The sequence below is a fragment of the Lithobates pipiens genome, unplaced genomic scaffold (assembly GCF_037356315.1).
Source record: "Lithobates pipiens isolate NorthernLeopardFrog02 unplaced genomic scaffold, aLitPip1_a1.2 Scaffold_59, whole genome shotgun sequence".
NCBI lineage: Eukaryota > Metazoa > Chordata > Amphibia > Anura > Ranidae > Lithobates > Lithobates pipiens.
This window is the reverse complement of record NW_027507880.1, coordinates 2,715,981-2,731,507: the sequence shown is the minus strand read 5'-3', so window position 1 is coordinate 2,731,507 and position 15,527 is coordinate 2,715,981. Positions and strand designations below refer to the sequence as shown.

The window sequence follows — 15,527 nt, the reverse complement described above, 5'->3', positions numbered from 1 at the left end:
GACAAACGGCATACGGTCCATTACCAGGCCCTTTGGGTCTTGTATGAATATTAAGGGGAACCCCGCACCGAAATTAAAAAAGGAAAGGCGTGGGGCCCCCAGGTCCTATATACTCTGAACAGCATATACAGGCATTGCAAACAAGACAGGGACTGTAGGTTTGTTGTTAAGTAGAATCTGTTTGTAATTTTGAAGTGGTACATTTTTAAAGTGTAGCTTCAGCCAAACAATCTATTTTTAAGCTTTTTGGAAAACATAGGGAAGGGTTATCACCCCTGTAACATTTTTGCTGTCTGTGCACCTCTTCAGAAGATTTCACCTCACTTTCTGTCCCAATCACAAATGTTTTTTCAAAATTCTGTTTTTTTAGTGAAACAGTGATTGGTGATAAAGCATCAGTGGAGAGGAGACATGTTTTCCCATATCAACTCTTACAAGAGAGAATTTCCCTTCCTGGGGTAGATTTCACCTCACTTCCTGTTGTCTCCTTCCGTTTGCAAGTAGGAGTCGTTTGTAAGTTGGATGTTTGAAAGTAGGGGCCTGCTCTATATGCTCTGCAGAAATTTGGGCCTAAGGTGTTGGTGTTGCCACAACACTGTAAGCCCTCACAGTTACTCTTGGTGGGTTCTGGAACGCCCTGCTGTGAACAATTATATCAATAATTGTAACTACCGCGTACACACGGGCGGACTGTATGGCCTACTTAGTCCGTCGAAACACATTTCAGCGGACAGTCCGCTCGTGTGTGGGCTTCAGCGGACTTTTTCAGCGTGCAGTCTGGCGTACTAAGTATTTCGGATTTTTTGAAATTCTGTCCGTCATATTTTGGTTTCAGCGGACAATCCGCTCGTCAGTAGGCTAGTTCGACGGACTAAGAATGGCGCATGTTTAGAAAGGATTTACACGGCGGAAGGGTGCATTGCTGTGTATTGGACTTCCTGTTTCTAGTCCCGTCGTACGTGCTGTACACCTCATTGCGCAAGCTTTCGACGGACTGTTTGTGCATCCGTGTGTGGTCAAGTCCGTTCATTTGAAAGTATGACGGACTGTCCGTCGGATTGTATGACGGACTAAGTAGGCCATACAGTCCGCTCGTGTGTACGCGGCTATACAATCCGATGGACAGTCCGTCATACTTTCGAATGAACGGACTTGACCACACACGGATGCACAAACAGTCCGTCGAAAGCTTGCGCGATGACGTGTACAGCACGTACGACGGGACTAGAAATAGGAAGTCCAATGCACAGCAATGCACTCTTCCGCCGTGTAAATCCTTTCTGAGCATGCTCCATTCTTAGTCCGTCGAACTAGCCTACTGACGAGCGGTTTGTCCGCTGAAACCAAAGTATGACGGACAGAATTTCGAAAAATCCGAAATACTTAGTACGCCAGACTGCACGCTGAAAAAGTCCACTGAAGCCCACACACGAGCGGACTGTCCTCTGAAATGTGTTTCGACGGACTAAGTAGGCCATACAGTCCGCCCGTGTGTACGCGGCATCACAGTTACTCTTGGTGGGCGCTGGAACGGGCCCTGCTGTGAAATATTATATCAAGAATTGTAATTACATGCACCTGTTGAACAGGGGCAGAAAATTGGGCCTTAGGTACTAGTGCCACAACACTGCAACACCTCACAGAAACTCTAGTTGGAGCGCAGGAATGAGCCCTGCTGCAAAGTATTGGATCAAAAATTGTAATTACATGCCCCTGTTAAACAGGGGCTGAAAAATTGGGCCTTAGGCACTGGTCCTGGTGCCGCAACACTGCAACCCCTCACAGATATTGTAGTTGAGCACAGCAATGAACCCTCCTGCAAAATATTGCATAAAAAAATTGTAATTACACACCCATGTTAAACAGGGGCTAAAAAATTGGGCCTTAGGCACTGGTGCTGGTGCCATAACACTGCAACCCCTCAAAGATACTCTAGTTGGAGTGCAGGAATGAGCCCTGCTGCAAATTATTGCATTCAAAATTCCAGGCCCGTTAAACAGGGGCTGAAAAATTGGGCCTTAGGCACTGGTGCTGGTGCAACAACACTGCAACCCCTCACAGATATTGTAGTTGAGCGCAGCAACAAAACCTCCTGTAAAATATTGAATACAATTTTTTTAATTACACGCCCCTGTTAAACAGTGGCTGAAAAATTGGGCCTTAGCCACTGGTGGTGGCGCCCAGAACCAAAAATGTTCTTACAAGCTATCAGCATGATCATTGAGGGGGAAGAGGATAGTCACTCAGCATAACAGGATAGTCACTCAGCATCAGCATAGGCAGTCTTGAAGGGATCTGACATTTTAAAAAAAAATATTTGGTTACATCAGCATCAGGTGCTTGGTAGCTGGTGGTGATCCAAGACTGATTCATTTTTATGAAGGTCAGTTGATCAACTGAGTCAGTGGACAGGCGCACCCTGTGATCAGTTACAAAGCCTCCAGCAGCACTGAATGTGCTTTCTGAAAGAACGCTGGATGCAGTACAGGCCTGTAGCTCAATTGCATACTGTGCAAGCTCTAGCCAGTGATCCATCCTCAAGACCCAGTAACCCAGAAGATTTTCGGTGGGAAAGGTGTCCAAGTCTGATCTTGCCCCTAGATATTCCTGCACCATGTAAATCAGATGCTGGTGATGGTTGTTGGTACCGATCATACCTTGGGGCTGTGGACTAAAACATTGTCTGAACGCATTGGTCAGGCGGCCAACTTCTCCACCGCTCCTTCTGCACTCATCTTAAAAAGGCCCACACCAAAGAACTTTTGGAATTTCGCACAGAGACAGCAGTGCCCTGCACATGTGGAGCTCTGCGGTGTGATGCAGTCGGTGTGCTGCCCCTTAAGCTGGCCCCTGGAGGGCATCCTGCCTCTAGCTGAGTACCATCATCAGAGCCTTCAAAACACTGGGCATCCTCCTGGAGCATGTACCCAACACTGTGGTCAAACAGTTTGGGGGACTCCTCAGGAGGACATGGTGGGGCTAGGGAAGGAGTGACTGATGCCATTGAGCTGAGGGAAGAGGCCAAATTGGCAGACAAAGTACCCATAGCCTGGGTGAGAGAGGATGAGGACGGCTTGGTCATCCACTCTACCTAGTCTTCAGCATGTTGCGGCTCAACACAGCCAGCTGCCGAAAAAAAGGACAAGTGTGTTCCACGGCCACGTGCTGATGAGGATGCACCGTGTCCACGACCAGCACTGTTGCCTCTAGACACAGAGCCTGCTTGCCCTTTTTTATTGGCTCATGGCTGTCTGCCTCTCCTTGTTGGCCTTCCAGACATACTAATGGCCTGCAGGGAGATGTAGCTGCAAAAAGCTGGGACACTGAAACAAAATACTGCAGCTCACTGCCTGTATTTGTATGAGAACACCGGCAATTGTATTCAGGTAAAGCTTTAGATGCACACTGTGCAAAGGACACAGTACACTAAGTGAAAATACTTCAGCTCCCTGCCTGTCAGTACATTATGAAGAGAATAACAGGAACAGATCTAGCTAAACTGAATACAGTCTATAAATATATATACACAACACACCTGGGATGCATATATATCCTCTACACACTGTAACTGAAGCTAACTGACTTGCCTGCCTACTATATCTAACTCAAATTAAATGACACTGTCTCTCTCTCTGTCTGTCTTTAACCACCGCCGCAACACACTACACAAGGCCACCACGCAGGTGGCCTTATATATTATGGGGCGTGTACTAAACCTCCTGAGACATAATTGGCCAAAGCCACCCTGGCAAGACTGTGTATTTAACAGAAATTTTTTATCAAATACTTACCATAATTTTCCTTTCCTGGCCCATCCTCATGTCAGCACACAATGGGTTAATATCTCCTCTGGAGCCCCACATTACCACCTGTATAGCTGAATAAAAGAAAGCCCCTCCACAACTAAGATGTTTGATAACTTAGCCTGCGACAGGCCACTAGGGAGGGAGTCCTGTGCAGACATGAGGGTGGGCCAGGAAAGGAAAATGATGGCAAGTATTTGATAACAATTTTGCGCTTTTCTGGCCCATCCTCCCATCAGCACACAACGGGATATACCAAATCTCAATATACGGTGGGAGAGAACAAATTAAGAGACACTGACATCTAAAGAAAAGCTGCTAAAGCCAGAAGGAATTGATCTCTCTGGTCCCAAACATGCTGGTCACATATTTAGTTTGTAAGGTTGAATGAAGGCCACAACAGACCTTCAAGCTAGCCCTTACCTATATCCTCCAAGCAATCCGGGCATATCTGCCTCAAAGGCTGCCACCCCCCCTAGTCAAATAGGCTTGTAATTATTTCAGAGCAAAAAGCATACTTCCTGCATGCCAGTTTATTCATCTTGGTAACCCAAAGTGGATGACTCCTAAGGACCTGGTGGCTAAATGAAAGGATTTTTTAAACTCTTTCCTCCTTTGACCAAGTTTCCCTACTTACCAGTTTTCCTGGAAATTGGATACCACTTTAAAATTGAACTTTGGAGATAGACGTGGTATCCCTAACTCTGGTAAAAAACAAAACAAAAAAAAACAAACAAACAAAAAACAAAAAAAACAAATCGCCATTGCTGAAAAGTGTTGCAATCTCCAACATCCTTCTGTCTGAAGTAGTTATTGTCAGGAGAACTAGTTTTACCATGCAGTACTTCAGTGGAAATTAAACCTGTTAGAGCAAAGGGTGCTCTCAGATCCAAACCTAAGTCCCACAGAGGGAACAAGGATTTCCCTCAAGGTCATATATACCGTAGATTGTTATCTGGAAGAAGCATCTGGTCACTGGCTTGCACCTATCTGCAGCCTGTGAAAAAATAAAGTAGAGATTCCTTAAATGGCGTTGTATGCCAGATCAACCTCTAGCGCTGACTGTAAAATGTCAAGGATATTGGCTAGAGCAAGGGACACAGTAGAGAAAGCTTTGCTGAGCAAACAAAACAAACTTCTTTCATATCCCCTTCTATGTAACATTCATGGATGATCTTCTGGTCACCAGGATCTGAACAACATCAGATGAGAATCCCTGCCCCTCTAATGTAGCTTATTCCATAGCCAGGCTATTGAAAGTAGTCCAATTGGATTGGGGTGCCATAGAAGAATTCACTTGACCAGAGATAAAAATCAAACAGAAAATTCCATGGCACCCCGCACCTTGTACGACGGAGTCTTTGCATTGGTATCCTGTTGCAAATATCAGAAGCTGCATGGTCAGTGAAGTCTCCCTGAGAACTACTGCTGGAATGCCCCATAGGGCCAATATTGACCTAACCGGACCAATAATTGATCTTGCTTCCCTGGCAAGAAGACCAATTTTAACTGACTAATGCCCCATACACACGATCGGACTTTCCGGCAGACTTGGTCCGGCGGACAATTTGATCGTGTGTGGGCTCCGTCTGACTTTTTTTCTTCCCAAAAGTCTGACAGACCTAGAAATAAAACACGTTTTAAATCTTCCCACCGCAAGTCCGTCAGACCCAGTTCCTATTGGGAAGCCCGTTCGTCTGTATGGTGGTCAGACTGAACAAATACGACGCAAGGGCAGCTACAGCACCTGCCCACGAGAATGTTTCCAGCGTGATCCTATCGCACTGGTTCTCGGCTGCAAGATACTGTACATCTCATGCTCGCTGCAATAGGAAAAACACATTTTCCTATTGCAGCGACCGTGGTCTGGTATGGATTTTAAGGGGAACCCCTATGCCAAAAAAACGGTGTGGGGTCCCCCAAAGTCCATACCAGACCTTGATTCGAGCATGCAGTCGGCCAGCCAGGAAAGGGGGTGGGGATGAGTGCGTGCACCCCCCTCCTGAACCGTACCAGGCCGAATGCCCTCAATATGGGGGGTGGGTGCTTTGGGGAAGGGGGTCACCCTGCGGCCCCCCCACCCCAAAGCACCTTGTCCTCATGTTGATGAGGCAAGGGCCTCTTTCCGACAACTCTGGCCATTGGTTGTTGGGGTCTGCGGGCGGAGGGCTTATTGGAATCGAGGAGCCCCCTTTAATAAGGCCCACCACCCTATGTGAATTCACCTGGGGGAAAAAAGATTCTTCTTTTTCTTTCTTTTTTTTTTCTTCTATTTTTGTTGACTGTACTAGAATGATCTGTACTGGTGTGAACTATGTAATTGTAATCAAAGTTATGTATATATTATATACACCTGTACTTGTGTATAAAGTGTCGCGCTCTTAATCACAGAAAGTACTGTGATCTGTAAATCAAAAGAATAAGAAATATATAAAAAATCATAAATTAATGTAAGAAAACACTGGAAAAATTAAACGGAAGAAGTGCTCGTGCATCCGTGAATCTCAAATAGTAAAGTGATAAAAATAGATATGTTGCGCTCTTTCCGGCGGGGGACCAGAGATAGGCTGTTCAGACATGAAGCTTAATATCTCTTCCCTGGCCACTGGCTGCCGGAAGCTGATTGAAGTTCACGATGAACGCAAGCTGCGTACTTTTTATGAGAAACGCATGGCCACAGAAGTTTCAGTGGAGGCAACGATAAGCAAGGTTTCCCCATGAAACAGGGAGTTCTAACCCATGGCCGTGTTCGTCTGCTATTGAGTAAAGGTCACTCCTGTTACCACCCCAGGAGGACTGGCGAGCGCAAATACAAGTCTGTGTGTGGCTGTATTGTAGATGCCAAGTTAAGTGTGTTAAACTTGGTGATTGTCAGGAAAGGTGAGAAGGACATCCCTGGTCTTGCAGACAACACTGTTCCACGTCGTTTGGGTCTTAAAAGGGCAAGCAGAATACGCAAGCTCTTCAACCTGTCCAAAGAAGATGATGTGTGCCAATATGTGGATAGAAAGCCTCTTGCTAAGGAAGGAAAGAAGGCCAGGACTAAGGCCCCCAAGATCCAGCGTCTTGTAACACCTAGAGTTCTTCAACACAAGCACAGATGTATTGTGCTGAAGAAGCAGCGCACTCAGAAGAATAAGGAGGAAGCATCAGAGTATGCCAAGCTCCTTGCTAAGAGAACAGAGGAAGCAAAGGAGAAGTGCCAGGAACAGATTGCCAAGAGGCGTAGACTTTCACTACTGAGAACCTCCACATCTAAATCTGAAGCCAGAAATAAAGCCTCATGGTTAAAAATTAATTTGTTGTAAATGATAAAAAAATATAGATATGTTGCAATAAAGTCCATATATTATATTCAATTCAGTAAAATTGAATAATAATAATTTAAGCCCTTAAGGTGAGGGCACACCTGACAGGGGAGGAGAGCACAATTGCACTTGTCACTTTATCTATGGACTTTTTACTGAATTGAATATAATATATGGACTTTATTGCAAACATATTCAATTTTACCACTTTATTTTTTTCACTTTACTATTCGAGATTCACAGGTGAACAAGCATTTTTTCAGTTTAATTTTTCCAGTCTTTTAAATTTTTTCATACATAGTTTCATAGACACCAGTCCATCCAGTTCAACCTGAGTGAGTGTCTACAATTGTCCCTATCCCTGTACACTGCACACTCACATTGGTCCCTACCCTCAAGGAGCCCACGATCCAAGGTCCCCATTCATATACTAGGGCCAATTTTGGACAGAAGCCAATTACCTTACCTGCATGTCTTTGGATACATTAATTATTATTATTTTTTATATATTTCTTATTCTTTTGATTTGTTGAAAATTGATTGCATTTGAATGGATTTATATACACATTGGTATTGACATTCGAGCATCTTTGGATAGGGGCACTAGCTTTTTTATTGGTCAGATCACAGTACTTTCTGCGATTAACCACTTAAGGACTGCCTCACGCCGATATACGTCGGCAGAATGGCACAGCTGGGCACAATCACGTAGCGGTACGTGATTCTTTAAGTTCCCAGCCATGGGTTGGGAGCGCGCCCGACGCGCTCCTGACCCAGTCCTGTGCTCCGTGTCCATGGGCGCGGGACCAGCGGACCCGATCACCGCTGGTGTCCTGCGATCGGGTCACAGAGCTGAAGAACGAGGAGAGGTCTGTGTAAACAAACCTCTCCCCGTGCATTCCTGTGTGGCTGTCACCGATCGTCTCTTCCCTTTTATAGGGAAGGACGATCAGTGACGTCACATGCCAGGCCACGACCCCTACAATAAAAAAGAACACATAACATCATACATAACACTACACTGTCCCCTAGTGGTTAACTCCTTCACTGGCAGTGTCATTTACACAGGAATTAATGCATTTAAATAGCATTGATTGCTGTATAAATGACAATGGTCCCAAAAATGTGTCAGAAATGTCCGATGTGTCCGCCATAATGTCGCAGTCACAATAAAAATCGCTGATCGCCACCATTACTAGTAAAAAAAATATTAATAAAAATGCTATAAAACTATCCCCTATTTTGTAAACGCTATAACTATTGCGCAAACCAATCAATAATCGCTAATTGCCATTTTTTTTTACCAAAAATATGTAGAAAAATACGAATCGGCCTAAACTGAGGAAGAAAATTTTTTTTTATTTTTTTTTGGGGGATATTTATTATAGCAAAAAGTAAAAAATATTGCATTTTTTTCAAAATTGTCACTGTTTATAGCGCAAAAAATAAAAACCGCAGATGTGATCAAATACCACCAAAAGAAAGCTCTATTTGTGGGAAAAAAAGGACGCCAATTTTGTTTGGGAGCCATGTCGTACGACCGCGCAATTGTCAGTTAAAGCGACACAGTGCTGAATCGCAAAAAGGTGCCTGGTCCTTTGGCTGCACATTGGTCCGGGGGCTTAAGTGGTTAAGAGCGCGACACTTTATACACAAGTGCACATGCACAGGTGTATATAATATATACAGGTCTTAGTTTTTCACATTTTGGGGAGGTGTGGGAAGTGTTAGCAGCTGTTATACTTTTAGATTTTAGTTCAAGCAGCGCACAAGGTTTCACTCATATTTTCTGTAATCAAAGTTAAATACTGTCCATGCGTTCTTGATGCAAAATAAAGACACACTGGACTGCATTTGGTGTGAACAAGTCCACGTTCTCATCCATAGCATCTCCGAAGGGAACCAAGTTATAAAGAGGCAAAGACACTTGCTGCACCAGACACTAGAGGGCAGCATCTACCCTTGGCAGTGCAGTGTGTGACGGACTGGGGTTTATATAGTCGCAAAACAGACACCCCAAAGCAAAGTACATATTCATTTTTTTTATTTTATTGCCAAATATCTCCCTTCTATTCTACTAATAACCAGCAGATGGCAGAGAAGGTACACAAACAGAGTCTATATAAGGCCATACACCACGTGACTGGAAATTAAACTACTTCCAGCCATAAAGTCAGTGGTCATATCTCATGCTGTTTGTGTGATTCTTTGCAGGTATGTACTCTAAATTGTTCCTAATCTGTATTAACCTGTGATAGAAAGATTCCTAAACATCTTGAGCAGATGCAGAAAATGTCTCAGCAGATTTTATGCTATAGTTTTGCTGTTATTAGAAGTTTAGAACAGCATGTGTGAGAAACAAGTGAAAAGGGCATAAGAACATGAGAATGCTGCATTAGTCAGAACAAATGTCTATTATAAGCACTAAACCATTCTAAATAGGTATTTTTAAACCTGATTTATTGAAAATTGCATAGATTAGAAAGCACATGGTTTCTGTTATTAATATAGAAAAAAACCTATTGTATGTAAAGCTTATGCATTGCATCATACAGACATGCAATGTGCACCATCTAGTGGTTAAAAAAGAGTACTACCGAAATAATATTTGTATTAAAGCAATGCATTGCCAGTATGATTATTGCACAGTTAAAGTGTACCAGAGAGATAAAGATAGTTATCTATAACACTGAATAACAGGGATATATATATATATATTATTAAAATATAGTAATAGAAATTATTTGGTCCAAACTTCCCAGTGACACCTTAATAATGTAGGCACCTCATCCCCTAATAAATCTAGAAATAGCGTATATGAAAGGGAAGGGGGAGGGGGAATGAAACAGGGGATTTTTCAACGGTGCAGCTTATAAGAAAGTGATAGCAAAGATATATTAAAAATTCATATATTCAATTACATTGAAATAAAACTATATGAATTTTTAATATATCTTTGCTATCACTTTCTTATAAGCTGCACCGTTGAAAAATCCCCTGTTTCATTCCCCCTCCCCCTTCCCTTTCATATACGCTATTTCTAAAATATAGTAATGTTCATTGTTGTAACTATGTTTTAAAATACTGTAGTTAAAATCTGTATTATATATTGTTAATGGTTATAAACATGTGACTATAAAAATGTAAAAGATGTATTGTTATGTAGAAATTAAACTACTTCCAGCCATAAAGTCAGTGGTCATATCTCATGCTGTTTGTGTGATTCTTTGTAGTCCACGCCAAGCTGATCACCTTATCTCATCGCGTCTACAATCATCGGCTCTCTTAATTCACATTTTGAGGCCGGTAACAAGTGCATAAACATACAGTAGCCATCATATATGGATAAAGTTTGAGAACTTGTTACTGTAAAATTGGTCTTCTGACAAAGTGTCTGTCATCAACGAGCGTATTATGCTCTGCCATTATGGGAAAATGTCATCCTTCATCAATGAGCACTTTACGCTCTATCATTATGGGTGTTGCGTGTGGTATGGATATTTGTAGCATCCTTTCCACAATAGCTGCCTTAATAGGGCTTAGAATTTTTCACAACCACATCCTTGTGAGGCAACCTGTTGAATTGAATTTCTCTGCCACTGCAGACTGCATGCAGGCCCAAAATGCATTGCATTGGTGAGGCATTTTCTATCATGCTGACATAAACGCGTTTGTGCCAGTTTCCTGGATCCTGTCCCTTCACAGGACAAGTGGAAACAACTCCTTAGTCCTTGTACACACGGTCGGAGAATCCGTCGGAATGTGTCCTATCGGACCGTGTTGTCGGATAATCCGACTGTGTGTGGTATGCATCGGACTGATTCCGTCGGAATATCTGTCGGACCCAATTTTCCAACTTGTTGGAAATATTTTCCGACCAACTGGTTCGATCAGACATACTCCGATCATGTGTAGAGAATTTTGATCGGACCAAGTGCCACGCATGCTCAGATCAAATTCCTACATCAAAGCTATTGGCTACTAACCTGAACGTCGTCCCATCGTAACAAAATTACGTCATCACGTTCTGAATGATCGTATTTTTCGACAACTTAGTCCGACCGTGTGTATGCAACAGTTTCGGACAAGATCTGACGGGCAAAATCCGACGGACAAGATCCGACGGATTTGGTTGTTGAAATCTCCGACCGTGTGTACAGGGGCTTAGAGTGTATAGACCCCATGCTTAAGTGGATGTGAACCTAATTCATGAAATTTGAGCTGGACACATATATGTTCAGTGTTCTGCTATATCTCTTCAAAGAAAGACGTCCTGTAGCTCTCTCCTGAGACCCGGTTCACACTGAGGCAGCGCGACTTGCAGAGCGACTGCCTCAGGCGACCGGGATCCGACTTTAGAGGCGGCTTGCAAAATGACTTCTGTATATAAGTCAATGCAAGTCGTCCCAAAAGTCGTACAGGAACCTTTTTCTAAGTTGGAGCGACTTGAGTTGCTACGATTAGAACGGTTCCATTGCACAGAACGGGACGCGACTTGTCAGGCGGCTAAGTCGCCTGATGAGTCGCCCCTGTGTGAACCGGCTCTGACCCTTTCTCTGTTATCAGCCAGATAACTCCTGACAAATTCTTGGAGAACATCAGAAAAAAAGCAGCCTGACATTTCTGTCAGGGGAGGCTGCTTTAAATAGATTAGCAGGGAGCTGGCCCTGTTACAAAACACGATGAGAGGGGGTGTGTGCCTTTCCTCCAATCAGCAATGTACGCTATCTTGGCTGTATGCCCAAACATCACACTCCGTGTTAAACAGGAAGAGAACATTTCCTAACACAATCTGAACTTTAAAAAAGTATATAAATGTGAAGACAGCAGATATACATGTAGAAACTTATGTAGGGAGATTTGGTTCATCTCTGTGTATCATCTGAGGCCGTTCACTTCACCTGGTGTATGGAGGGTTTACATCCATTTTAATGAATGTAACAACCTGTTAAGTGTCATTGTCCTGGTCAGGATAAGATGATTGTTGGCGGGTCTTATATCTTTTTGGAGCGTTTTGCGTTCAGGGTTTCTGCTCCTAAAATAATGCAAAACCCCTAATTTGCAAATTCTCCTTGGGCGCTCTTTTAAGAACCATCTCCCACGTCACCCCCTCCTATCTTTGCTAATCTTCTGTGCCACTAACAGGTGTGGAAAGCTCATATTTGCACAACATATATAATAATAATATAATAATAATAATATGGTGAAAAGCATATTACCTCTCACCAAAAAACATGGTACCCTGTCTCTTTAAGAGCCATCTGCCTTCATCCACTCACTTTAGAAGCATCAGGTGAGCTTCAGGCAGAACTTCCAAAGGCAGACATTAGAGACAGTTAAAGAGGAAGTAAACCCTGATGAGTTTACTTCCTCTTTGTCTCCCTGCAAAGGTAAAGCATAATGGACGACTATGCATCGCATAGTCGTCCATTATGTGTCACTTACCTGACACAGGAGCCAGCGAAGTCACCGCTGTCCCCTGTAGTCCGGCGCATCCAACTTCTTGGTGGGTTTCGCCGCTCCGCCGCTGTCATTTGGCGTTATCGGCATATCGCCGTTGACCGCGGTGTGCTCAGTGCACCTGCGCACCGCTGTCTACGGTGCATGTGCCATAGACAGCGGTGCCTGTCTTTCGGCAAATATCTCCTAAACCGTGTAGGTTTGGGAGATATTTCTTGGACCTACAGGTAAGCCTTAATCTTGGCTTACCTGTAGGTTAAAGTGTGTTGTAAGGGTTTACAACCACTTTAAGCAGGATATGCACACTATACAATCTTATCTGGTTTTCTTCCCTCAGAGTCACAAAAACCACATAACGAGAGGCCAAACCTAATGCACACGAGCAGTTCCGACGGACTTTCCGAATGAACAGACTTGGCCACACACAATCACGCCAAAGTCTGACGGATTCGAACGTGATGACGTACGACCGGACTAGAATAAGGAAGTTCATAGCCAGTAGCTAATAGCTGCCCTAGCGTCGGTTTTCATCTGTCAGACTAGCATACACACGAGCGGATTTCTCGATAGAAACTGGGTCCGGCGGAGTTCCGGCTAAAAAATTTGAAACATGTTCTATTTCTAAAATCCGTCAGATTTTTGGACAACAAAGGTCCGATGGAGCCCACACACGATCGAATTCTCCGACGGATTCACTCTGTCGGACCTTTGCTGTCGAAAAGTACGGTCGTGTGTACGTGGCATTAGAGTCTCGATTTGTATGCAATCAGGTATGCCCTTGCACTACATGGCTCTGCTAAATTTAGGAAACCTGACAACAAAAGTTGCATAGTGTGTAAGGGGTCTTAGAGTCTGAGACCAAAAAAACATTCAGACTGTCAAGCCCACAGGTGTACACAGCACAGCAAGGGAGCCAGGACAGCACATCCAGGGACAGACAGGAGAGTCAGAATCTGAGGTAAGTCCTTTACCTGGCAGGACTGCAGAGAGAGAGGGAGAGAAGCCCTCACAACTGCAGACCCCCAAGATCATTACACCCATTGCATGGTGTCTGGCGGTCCCATCCTGTGCTGCCCATGTCCCTGCATCCTGTGACACCAATCACAGCCACTCTCAGACTGACAATACAGCCAGGACAGCAGTGCAGTGTGCTGCATATAAAGACAGGAACGAATAAAAAATAAAGGAAGAGACAATGATAACATTGCAGAGCTCTTATAATACAACACCCGTACAATATCAGTGCTGTTTAACCACTTGCCGCCCGCCCTATAACAAATTGACGGTGGCAAAGTGGTTGCATAATCCTGATCGGACGTCATATGACGTGATCAGGATTATGAGCCGCTGCGCGCCCCCGGGGGCGCGCATCGCGGCAATCGTTTTTGCAGGGTGTCAATCTGCACCCGGCAACTACGATCTCGGTAAAGAGTGTCCAATCACGGCTGATCACAGTGTAAATAGGAAAAGCCGGTGATCGGCTTTTCCTCACTCGCGTCTGTCAGATGCGAGTAGAGGAGAGCCGATCGGCTGCTCCTCTGACAGGGGGGGTCTGTGCTCATCGATTATCAGCACAGCCCCCCCGAGGATGCCCACACTGGACCACCAGGGACGCCACCAGACCACCAGGGATGCCCAGGACAAGGTATGCCACCCTAGACCACCAGGGATTCCTGTCAGTGCCACAATGGATGCCAATAAGTGCCCATAATGGATGCCAATCAGTGCCCACAATGGGCATCACTGATTGGCATGCATTATTGTTTGGCACTGATTGGCATCCATTAGTACAATATATTATAATACAATGCCGCCTATCAGTTCCCATCTGTGCCGCCTATCAGTGCCCATCCATGCCGCCTATCAGTGCCCATCCATGCCGCCTATCAGTGCCCATCCATGCCCACCTGTGCCGCCTACCCATGCCCAACTGTGCCGCCTACCCATGCCCATCTGTGCTGACTAACCCATGCCCACCTGTGCCACCTATTCATGCCCATCCATGCCAATCCGTGCCAGCTATCAGTGCCAATTTGTGCCACCTATCAGTGCCCATCCGTGTCGCCCATCAGTGCCACCCATCAGTGCCCATCAGTGCCGCCTATCAGTGCCACATATCGGTGCCCATCAATGCCACCTCATCAGTGCCACTTCATTGGTGCCACCTCATCGGTGCCCATCAGTGCCGTCTTATCATTGCCCATCAGTGTAACCCCATCAGTGCCCATCAATGAAGTAGAAAACTTACTTATTTGCAAAGTTTTGAAACTGAAATAAAAAAAAAATATTTTTTTTCAAAATTTTTGGTATTTTTTTATTTGTTTAGCAAAAAATAAAAACCGCAGAGGTGATCAAATACCACCAAAAGAAAGCTCTATTTGTGGGAAAAAAATGATAAAAATTTCATTTGGGTACAGTGTAGCATGACCGCGCAATTGTCATTCAAAGTGCAACAGCGCTGAAAGCTCAAAATTGGTCTGGGCAGGAAGGTGTTTAAGTGCCTGGTATTGAAGTGGTTAAGCATCATTTTGTCCATAGCCTTGGCACAAAAAGGCACCCAGTTTTAAAAAAAGGATTCACCTTCAGCATTCAGGGTCTTCCAACTCCATGAGAGGCTGAACATGGAGGGGTAAGTTCAGCAGGGGGATGCAGCAAACAACGTACTTACCAATTGAAATCAAAAGATGGCCTGGAGCAGACCAAAAAAGAAAGAACATCTTAGTTGGGGAGGGGCTACCTTTTATTCAGCTATACTGGGGGTAATGTGGGGCTCCAGAACAGATGATAACCTGTTGTGTGCTGACAGGAGGGTGGGCCAGGAAATATATATACCACATCTGTACCACCAGCAGTACCATTACATAGGCCCGCCAAAAAGCACTACCATAATGTCGCAAAGGGTTTACACACCTGAGGAGGCATATGCCATTCTTACCATGTCGTATGATGTGAGCAG

General features: G+C 44.4%; 1 protein-coding gene and 1 pseudogene across 1 annotated transcript in view; both read left to right on the top strand.

Moving 5' to 3' along the window:
- The window catches only part of LOC143958174 (pulmonary surfactant-associated protein D-like), a 605,930-nt gene that overhangs the window by 38,584 nt on the left and 551,819 nt on the right, over positions 1–15,527 (top strand). The gene's annotated exons all lie outside the window — the stretch shown is intronic.
- LOC143958155 (small ribosomal subunit protein eS6 pseudogene) lies at positions 6,381–7,111 on the top strand (annotated as a pseudogene).